Raw genomic sequence first — 11,131 nt, 5'->3', positions numbered from 1 at the left:
CAATTTTCTATACCCTCATTCCCTGGTGTTTATAAGAGTACATCTTAAGAGAGAAGTGTCAGAAAAAAATGGCACCTCAGTAATTTGGAGGCTCTACTTAAGAATCAGGACTCTTCCATTGACTTGCAATGTAGTTATGGTGTGAGGAAGAAATAAACTATTGTAGCTCTAAAAAGAGAGAGAGAGAGAGTGTGTGTGTGTGTGTGTGAGAGAGAGAGAGAGAGAGAAAGTCTTAGCTAATTCAGCAAGATAAGAAAAGCAAGTAAAATGTATATAGAATTTAAAGGAAGAAATAAAGCTATGTTCCTTTGCAAATAACATGATCATCTATGTAGAAACTCCCCAAAATATGCAGAAAATCTGCGTAATTAATTATTACACAGTTGCAGGATCGAAAGTAAATATGCAAAAGTTAATTGTTTTCCTATAAAGTGGCAAAGAACAAGTGATATTTGAAATTTAAAAAATACATCGTTAATGTACAAAAAATGAAAATTTTGGTATGAACTTACAAAATACATATAAGATTTATACGAGGAACTACGAAATTTTGATGAAAGATATCAAAGTAGAACTAAATAAAAAGAGAGATATTCTATATTCATGGATACCATTACTTACCAAATTAGTCTATAGTTTTAATACATTTTCACCGTGCTCGCTTCGGCAGCACATATACTAAAATTGGAACGATACAGAGAAGATTAGCATGGCCCCTGCGCAAGGATGACACGCAAATTCATGAAGCGTTCCATATTTTTTCATAAATAAATAAAAAAAAATTAAAAAAAATTAATACATTTTCACCCAAAATTCCAGTAAGTTATTTGGTGGATATTAATGATTTAATACTAAAGTTCATATAGAGAGGAAGAAGAGCCAGAATAGCCAACGTAGAAATGAAGGAGAAGAACAAAGTTGGAATACTGACACTGTCCAATTTCAAAATTTATTATAAGCTTTGGTAAGCAAGGCAGTGTGATTTTGGCAAAACAAAAGATAAATAGATCAATAGAAACAGAATAGAGAGCCCAGAAATAGAACCACATAAATAAAAATCAACTGATCTTTCAGAAAGGAACCAAGAGGATACAATAGAGCAAAACTGTCTTTTCAATACTGGAACAACTGGTCATCCACATGCAAAACATGAATCTAGACACAGACCTGACTCTTTTCACAACTTTTTAAAATATCACTGTGTGATTCAATTATAAACCAGTGGTAGAATTTAGTATATTTGAAGAAAGCATAAGTAACATAATTGTAAATATACAAATACTTTAAATTATGACAGCATATTTGACTACAAAATCAGGAAACTATATACTAACAAAATGATGTAACTATGTATACGTATCTGCTTATCAAACACGAAGTAAAAGAACTAAATCATTTGCAATCTTCAGAGGTGTTTGACGTTTTACTCCGTTCTGATGATAGTACTTTGAATGTTTTCATAGAGACATAAAACGTATTATTTAGCTGAAAATTGGCTATCCATTTGTATTTTTTAAATTGGATTAAATTTTCTTCCTTTCTGAAGTTTAGCAGAGTCTGACCTTGGAGCAGTAAAACTTGATGATACAGATTTTTGTGGGTAGCTGCTACTCTGTATAAAGGTTGAGTCTCATAAGGCTGAACCTACCCAGTCATTACAAGCACCCAGAGTACAAAATGTATGCCCAGGAGCACAGGGTAAAGGGTCAATTCCATTATCATATTGCACAGTCAAGCTTTAACATCCAAACCAATGAATCTACAATGAATCTAGTTACACTAGCAATCACTCATGTGATAAAGATGATAAAAAACAACAACAACAACAACAACAACAACAACAACAACAACAACAACAAAAAAAACTGTGGCGGAGTATAAGCTGCCCAGAAGACATATTTGCTATTATTTGCTTGATATCCTAGGTGTACTGTTCATCTATTTTACTTTCCAACTGCTGCTGATAACATTAGCTAAATTTTTAACCCATGCATCATTGTCATCCCTCAGATTAGCTTTACAAATTTTTCCTTAAGCTCCAGCTATTTGATCTGCAAGTCTTTTGGGACTAAACGTGTTTTGTTACAGTCACAAATCTTTTTTGTCATTTTGTTCCTTGTATCTTTAGCAGTTGCTATGGCCACTAAATTGTTACCTTCTGCTCTGGCCTGAACATGGATTGGGGATATGGTAATTCTTTATCCTGATACATTTTTATATATGTCTTGAAGTAGTCCATGATACTTGAGAAAGTGATTTATTTTCTTTGATGTCTTTAATATCTAGAATCTCAGTACTAAGGCATCCAAGGAATCAGTACTTTCAAGTTTTGTTAAATTCATCATCTTAAATTTGTTAAATTTGTTAAATTCATCACCTTAAATTTTCCATCAAAGTATTTCCTTAAATTTTCCGTCAAATTTAAGCCAGGATGAAGTAGCAGAAAATAGTATATTTTGGTGAGACAGGAATGGATGTGTTTTCAAACATTCTGTAGTTCTTCATGTTGGTTCTCCGAAAACCTTAGGAAATTTCCCCAAACTTGGTGCCACTATCAATTTCCCCAAATTCACGTGAGTAACTTCAGTTCTTGATGAAAAATATTAGGCTTTGAAATGGCTTCGGGAATATTTCCCCCTTTGCTAGTCAGTCATACTCAGCAGAAAGCCAGATATTCTGAGATCATTTTATTGGACATTTTGGAATAGGTTATATACCTATATTAAGCTTATCATTTTGCCAAGGACAAATATTGTGGTTGAATCTCTCAAACTGACTGCTAAATGTTCCCTGAATGCCCATCAATAACACTGCAAACATTTTACCAACAAGCTTATTGAAAAGGAAGACAACTCCGTGTCTGAATTTTTCTGCTTTCTCATTGAGCCCTCTCAAAACTAGTTAGTAATTCTTATAATGTCCAATTCAATCAACTGATTCCTGGTTGTACATGTGTTTCAGCATGAACTCTTTCAGAAATGTTCTTTCTTTAATTAATTCTCCAGCAACAGATACAGCACTGATCTCCTTGACCCTGAAAGCCTCTAAGGGAAGAATTTGATTTAGTGTGATCTCATCTATCTCAAAGCAATGGCCATCTTTGATAGTGAAGACGTGCACTGGTCCTACAGTGATAGACCTTCACTACCACCAGTCTCCAGACCACCATGGCTAAGAATTGTAGGGAATGAAAAGCTCAGATGGATTTTCAGGAGAAAACAAATAAATTAATATATAAATGGACCTCAGAAGAGGAGGATCCAGTGGAAAAGGCAAGACTTTTCACAAAAATTAATTCAAAATGGATTAAAGACCTAAGTGTAAAAATACAAACCCATAAAAATCCTAGAAGATAACATACAAGAAAATGTAGATGACCTCAAGTTTGACGACTTTTTATTTTTATTTATTATTTATTTATTTATTTATTTATTTATTTATTTATTTATTTTAAAGATTTTATTTATTTATTCATGAGAGACACACAGAGAGAGAGGCAGAGACACAGGCAGAGGGAGAAGCAGGCTCCACTCAGGGAGCCCGATGTGGGACTCGATCCCGGGTCCCCAGGATCACACCCTGGGCTGTAGGCAGCACTAAACTGCTGCGCTACCAGGGCTGCCCTACAATGACTTTTTAAACACAAGAATGAAAGCATAATCCATGAAAGAAAAAAATTGATAAGCTGGAATTCAATGAAATTAAGGATTTCTGCACTGCAAAATACATTGTCAAGAGAACAAAAAGACACATTACATACTGGGAGAAAGGAAAGACACACTTCCAAAAGATAAAGATCCAAAATACACAAACCTCTTGAAACTCAACAATAAGAAAATAACAACTTGATATAAAAATGTGCCAGAAACCTTAACAGACACCTCACCAAAGAAGACATATAGATGGTAAATATGCATAAGAAAAGATGTTCCACATTATTGAGCATTAAAGAAATGCAAGTTAAAACACCAATGTGATACCACTACACTAAGAATGTCCAAAATTCAGAACACTGACAACACCAAACTGCTGGCAAGGTTATGAGGTAACAGGAGCCCAGATTCATCAATTTTGGGAATACAAAATGATACAGCCACTATGGAAGAGAAATTGGTGGTTTCTTACAAAACTAAACATATTGTTACCATATAATCAGCCAGTCATACTGCTTGGTATTTACCAAAAGAAGTTGAAAATGTATATTCACACAAAAACCTGCACATGGATGTCTATGGCATTTCTATTCATAATTGCCAAAATTGTAAGCAACCTTAACATCCCTTTGTAGGTGAATGGATAAATAAACTAGGTACATTTAGACAATATAATATTATTCAGCACTACATAGAAGTGCGATATGAAGCCATGAAAAGACATGGAAGAAAGTTAAAGAAAGAAAGTTGCCTATTACTAGGCAAAAGAAACCAATCTGAAAAGACTACATATTGTATGATACTAACTGTATGACACTCTGGGTAAGGTAAAACTATGAAAATAGTAAAATGATCAGTGGCTGCAGGGGTTAGAGAAAAAGGAAGGATAAATAGACAAAGAATATTAAAACTTCAGTGAAACTGCTTTGTATAATAACATTTTGATAGATACATGTCACGTGCATTTGTCTGAGCCCATAGAATGCCCAACACCAGAAGTGAATCCTAATATAAACTATGGACTTTGGATGATGATACATGAATGTAGACTCATCAGTTGTAATAAGTGCACCTCTCTAGTGGGGGTGCCAGTAATGGGAGAGGCTACATACATTTGGGGGCAGGGAATTTATAAGAAATCTCTATACCTTCCACTCAGTTTTGCTATAAGTCTAAAATTCCTCTAGATAGAAAGTCTATTAAGAAAAAAAACAAAAACAAAAACAAAAACCTGGGATGCCTGGGTGGCTTGGTGGTTTAGTGCCTGCCTTCAGCCCAGGGCATGATCCTGGGGTCCTGGGATCAAGTCCCACATCAGGTTCCCTGCATGGAGCCTGCTTCTCCTCCCTCTGCCTATCTCTGCCTCTCTCTTTCTGTGGTTCTCATGAATAAATAAATAAAGTCCTAAAAAAAAGTCTTAAAAAATAAGAAAAAAAATCTTCCAGAAGCTAGAAGAGGGAGCATGGCCTTGTCAACATCTTGATGTTGGCCTTCTAGTTCTAGAATGTAGAAAGGATACATTTCTGTTGTTTTTGAGCTAGCTATTTTGTGGTATTTCATTAGAGTATCCCTAGGAAAAATAAGCATAGAATAAGTTATTTTGGATGGTTTGGTAATTTTCACCTATAAATTTATCTGGAATTACTACTACTATTATTATTATTATTATTATTATTATTATTATTTCTTTAGAGGCAGATGAAAGGGGCAGAGGGAGAGAGAGCATCTTAAGTAGGCTCCATGCTCAGCATGGTGCCTGATGTGGAACTGGAGATCATGACCTGAGCTAAAAATCAAGAGTCAGATGCTGAACCAACAGATCCACCCGGGCACCCCTATTATTATTGTCTAATGTAGGGTGGAGTAGATGTTGCAATGAAAAACATGTTTTTAACTACCATTTCAATTTGCTTCATGTTAATCTGTTCACAATTTCCATATTTTGAATATTTTAATGAAATTGTCATGTCATCTCTTTTCATTACATATTTATTAATAGAATGTTATTAGCAATGATAATGACTTCTTTTTGTTAAAAATTTTTTAAAATTTATCTTTCCTGCTATATTTTCTCATATGCAGCAAGGAGAAACCAGAGACATTTTTAATACTTTGGGTGGAAAATCTTTAGACAAAATCATCCAGTTCTTTAAGCACATTTTTTCATTTTATACATTACTACAGGCAACTATACTGCTAAGCTTTATTTTTCTATGAGATTATCTTCATTTTCCTTTAAGTTCTTGTATTCCTGGCACTTTAAGCTTTTACCAGCACTCTCCTCAGTTCCAAAGTCATTCTCCTACTTTAGAATTTTGTTATTGTAGCATCCCATTTCTTAAGTGCTGAAATCTGAATCTAGTTACCTATTATTGCATAAAAATTATCATAAATGTAGAAGCTTAAAACAATAAACATTTATTATGTGGCTGGGGCTGGATAATTCACTTCCTTGCCATATATCCCTCACTGTAGTCTCTGAGTATCTTTACAACATGGCAACTGGCTTCCCTTAGGAAGAATGAACCAAGAAAAGGAACCCAACCTAATTTTACAAGTGATATACTATCACCTGTGTTATATTCTACAGTCACAAGGACCAACCCTAGTGCAATATAGGTGATGACTCTGTAAGGGTCTGGAAGAAGAGGTGGGGTTCATGGATGGCGGGGCAGAGGAATCCTTGAGCCCCACTACTACAGTTATTAAAGCATGATCTCCATACACACCATTATTATGGAGTGGGTTTTGTCAAGGGTATCAACATAAAGTCTGCTTTATCTTCATCTAATAGTGGTCAATTAAAATGGATATACTGAGATTTATTATAGCATAAAGATTTCTGTGATTTGATTAAGTAGGTAATTGGTACTTGTAATCAAAACTAACAGACAAATGATTTAAACATGTGTATCAGTATGAGGTTTCACCTATAATATATGCCCGCGATCATGACCCTTGAGGACAATATTATAATGAAGATAATTTTTATAAGTGTCATCTTCTTAATCTTCATTTTAAATGAAGCATAAATGGGAGTGAAGGGCTTATGTGGACTAATGGTGCGGTCCAGTTATTTCAATTAGAGTACCCAGCTACTAGTGAGATGACTGTATTATTGGAACAGTTCCTTTAAACTACTGACCAAGTCTTGCCAGGCTCAGCAGGCAACATCTAATGCGATTATCCCCTAATGTGTTACGGCAGTTAGGAAGTCTATAAAACAATTTTAACAGGGCTCAGAAATACCACTTCTATAAAATTGGGCAGACATAAAGTTAATTCTTTTATGCATTTCATTAAGAGAAAAGTGTTTACTTTCCTCTCTGCAAACAATCCACTCATTAATCTGGAAAGTATCACCTGAGAATGCTACTGAAGTCAATAAGATCAAATAGAATAATGACAGGTATTGTGATGGGAACTCAACAAATTCTACTCCAAAATATATTCCCCTATTAGAGCTGCTATAAACTATGCTTGGATTTAGCCATCTTGGCAGAAGATTTAAAAAGAAAAGACACATTCAGAGCCATGCAATTAGAGGAGAATCACACCAGCAATTAGTTGTAGAGTAGGTGTTACTTCTATGTTAGCATCTATTTTCAGTTATTTATGCTTTGGGTTTTTTTTTTTTTTTTTTGGTTGTTTTCTTTCTTTCTGTGAGAATTTGCTGGCAAACAGTACAGTCTGAGCTCATATTTGATAGAGTCTCAAAATACTTGTGTTAGGAGGAATGGTAACCTAACCCTGCCAATTCCTGTTGAGACTTTTCTTCCTTTGAATTGAGTGCTTTTTACTTCTGGAATTTGATGCCTTCTCTGAACTTAAAATAGCTTGGTGGTAGAACTCATTACCTTCTGAGGGCGTACTTTCTACAACAAATCAACTTGTTCAATTATTCTTCATATGGAGACTCAATCTGCCCACCGCAGTTTCTAAATGTTGACATAAGCTTTACTTTTGTTAACGTTTAGCCTGAGTCTTTTTCTCCTTTCATAAGACATCCTCTTTCACGATCCACATTCATTTCACAATCCATATTCATGATAGACTCTTCTATGTTTCTTTATAAGTGGAGACACCTCATAAAGCTGAAGAATACCATTTTATTTTCACTTGCTTGCCATCAGGTTATCATTGATTTTCTTAAGATGGGATTATGTTTTTATTTTATTTTTTATTCTTTGTGCCCTTACAACATCAAGAAGATGCTTGATTGCTGTGTATTTACATATCATGAGAGATTTGGTCCTGCTGCTATCAGGGAAGTTGTAGCTTTAGTCAAAAGATTTTGGTTGTCCTCTGAAATAGTATATTTCTTGACCCACCGTGACACATGGCGATGGCTGAATGAAGTAACCTTGACAGTCTGCATGGTAATGTAAAATTGATGGGGTAGATGTTGATCTGCAGGCTCATAAAATATAAGATCAAGAGGAAAGTCAAATCACATATGAAGAATGTATTTTTTTAAGGAACTGACATACCCAGAGTGATGTCAAATTGAGACAGGAAATTAAGAGGGGGATTCTATAAGTTAAATAGTATATTTGCACATATATTGGGCATTCAGAAGCATTTACTAACTGCTACAGTTATGATAATCTGAATAGTACTACTCTTCTAGAATGTTGGAGACATTTGGGGGACATTTCCTAAGCACCAGAATGAGAAGCTGGGAAGTGGGGTGGCAATATATGTTTAATTCATTCAGTATTCAATCAACAGGCATTTAGTGATCCCCAGTTTTGAGGCAGGTAATGTTTTGGGTACACAGTGCATAATTTTAGGCACTACTTTACCCTATTAAAGTAATATGATGATCATAAATAAGGCACGATAAGCTTATTTTGAAATATGAAAAGAGATTTGTATCTAGACTACTTTACTGATTTGAAAATACATTTTATAATAATGATTATAAAAGTTTTATGAGATTGTTGTATTGTGTACAATTTTAATAGCTTTAAAAATACCAATGACAAGTTGCATTTGCCAGCTTTTCTATGGTGTGAATCCAATGACTGGACTCATTTATATTTTACTTGCTGTGATTGGTTCTCTAGCAGATACTTTGCTCCGTGTGAAATTTCAGATGTTAATGGAAGAGAAATAGGTGAAAATGTCATAGAAATGCAGAGCTTTCTGTGTAATCCAACTCAGTATAGCCAGGCTAATGCTGTCTATGAGCTTTGCAAACACAAGCTGGTGTATGCTAAATTTCTCAGGGACTATAGTAGTGAGGTGAGGCTCCTAGATTCATACTATAGGACTGAAAGCAAAGCACTGAAAAGGATTACGTTTTATAAGCCCCAGGTACTATATCCACCAGCAGGAGATGATAATATATGTTTTAATGGAAAAATAAAAACCCAGCTTGTTTGTGAAGAAAGGTATTTTTATTAACAGAGCTACCAGACATTGCAAAGGTTGCTAAATGATATTCTAGAATCCTTTTTAAAATATCACATTGTAATTGACTTTCATTTCCAGAAAGATAGAATGGATAGACTTCCCACCTTTCTTCCTGCTAAGTAAAGCCAAAAACCCTGGACATTTTATACAAAACAAACATAAGACTCTGATGGGGGGTGGGGGGAAGAAGGCATACTAGCTGAAGTTCTTGGGACCTAAGGGATAACATAATGATGAATTCCTTGGGTTTTCTTTTTTAAACTCATAGACAGATTTTAAAGTAAAGAAGGCAGCAATCCAGGAAGGTCAACGAATATAGACAAAAATGGCTCAACAAAACCCTGTTCTCTCTAGCCAAAGGAATGGAAAAAGCAGAACCTAACAAGAAAAAAAACTTTCAGATAATGCTGCTTTACTCTAACCAAACACCCCAGAAAAGACTGTAGTCCCACTCCCACCAGCAAAATCCAAGTGGGGAGCCCAGACCATGCTTACGAGGTAGTAATGAGGTGTTCTAACCTCCCACCAGGGTGGTATCAGAGAAGGCAATATAGGAAACCGAATCTCTCACCCATGTCAGGCGGTAATTAGCTCTCTCCTCCCACTGCAGAGTCTGTGGAGACCACACATGTAATCTGGACTTCCACCCCAACCCTGTGACTAAAAAAAAAAAAATAACAGACTGGAGCAGATGCTCATTTCCTTTGTTTTTCTTCCACACTTGGACCATAAAGCTCTCCTGTTTTAATTTTAATTAATTAACTGATTAAGCCAACTTTTAAAACATCAAGAAATTTTAAATAAAAAATAAATTTTATACTCTTGACAAAATTAGTAGATTTGGAAACTCTAGGCCCTAATTCACCTGCAGCTTAAGAGCATTTAGCCCTTTACACAGTAATCTAGTTAAACACAATTCTCGATACTCCCTATGACCTCCCACACAAAGTCTAAGTGTCGGTTGCCATTTGACACTGAGCTTGCACTTTTTTTCTTTTTTCTTTTTTTTTGAAAAATTTTTAAAGATTTAATTTTTTCACAAGGAACAAAGGGAGACAGAGACATAGGCAGGGGGAGAAGCAGGCTCCCTGAGGGGAGCCCAATGTGGGACGCAATCGCAGGACCCCAAGGACCTCAGGATCACAACCTGAGCCAAAGGCAGATGCTCAACCACTGAGCCATCCAGGTGCCCCTTTCTTCTTATTCATAGTGGAAAAATACCTCTCCTACCCATTCCTCAATCAAGAATGAAAAAACTAAGCAATATTCTAAGCAATATTTCTCTGATGCCTGTCTGACTTTTTACTAGATAAAACCTTTAGGCTCCTGTAGATATATAAATTTATGTCCTCAATATTGCCTCTAGATCATTGGTTCCCAATCTTGGCTATCCAGAGGAATCCTGTAGAGAGTTTTAAAAATCTCAATTGCCCAGGCTGCTCCAGACTACTTATCAAACTAGTTACAGGTAGGACCCAGGTGTGAGTATTTACACCTCCCCAAGGGATTTTGATGCACAACTAAGTTTGAGAACCACTGCTTATTCTCTAAAATCTCTCTTGTTTCATAAATTCTAAGACTTACAATTCTGAAGTCAATTGTTCTAACATTTGGAGAGGTTCAATATATTGTGTATAAGCTATATATTGGAGACCTGGGATTGATGCAGGAACATTTGTTGTGGATCTCTGCTTGCTGAGCTGAACAAATCATACCAACCCGTTAGATGTGCAGCCCAATCTACAGAGAACGTTCACACCTAGATTAATCATAGAGTAATCTTAGGTCTAGGGTCAATATTCTGTGGAACCCAAGAAAGTCATTTTCTCATCCTGGGTCTCATTTTTTTTTCCATATATGACTCAACAGCATATACATACTATTGCTGTACTCATGTCATAAAATTGTGATAAAGACAATAACAGAAAATCTAAATTAAAGTACACAGAAGTATAAACCTACCATAAAAAGCTTAAAAAGGCTTATTTCGAACCTACTGACTTACACTTCAAATTCAGAAAGGTGATCTCAAATTTGAAATTCTTATTGCAATGCTTAGG

General features: G+C 35.3%; 1 non-coding gene across 1 annotated transcript; it reads left to right on the top strand.

Moving 5' to 3' along the window:
* The first annotated feature begins 654 nt into the window (after window positions 1–654).
* LOC140611501 (U6 spliceosomal RNA) lies at window positions 655–761 on the top strand. The gene has a single exon (XR_012012650.1). It is a non-coding gene; the product is annotated as a U6 spliceosomal RNA (small nuclear RNA).
* The last annotated feature ends 10,370 nt before the right edge of the window (window positions 762–11,131 follow it).

This window comes from Canis lupus, chromosome 19, assembly GCF_048164855.1.
Source record: "Canis lupus baileyi chromosome 19, mCanLup2.hap1, whole genome shotgun sequence".
Lineage (NCBI taxonomy): Eukaryota > Metazoa > Chordata > Mammalia > Carnivora > Canidae > Canis > Canis lupus.
Note: the sequence above shows the minus strand (reverse complement) of the source record. Positions and strands in the feature narration are given on the sequence as shown.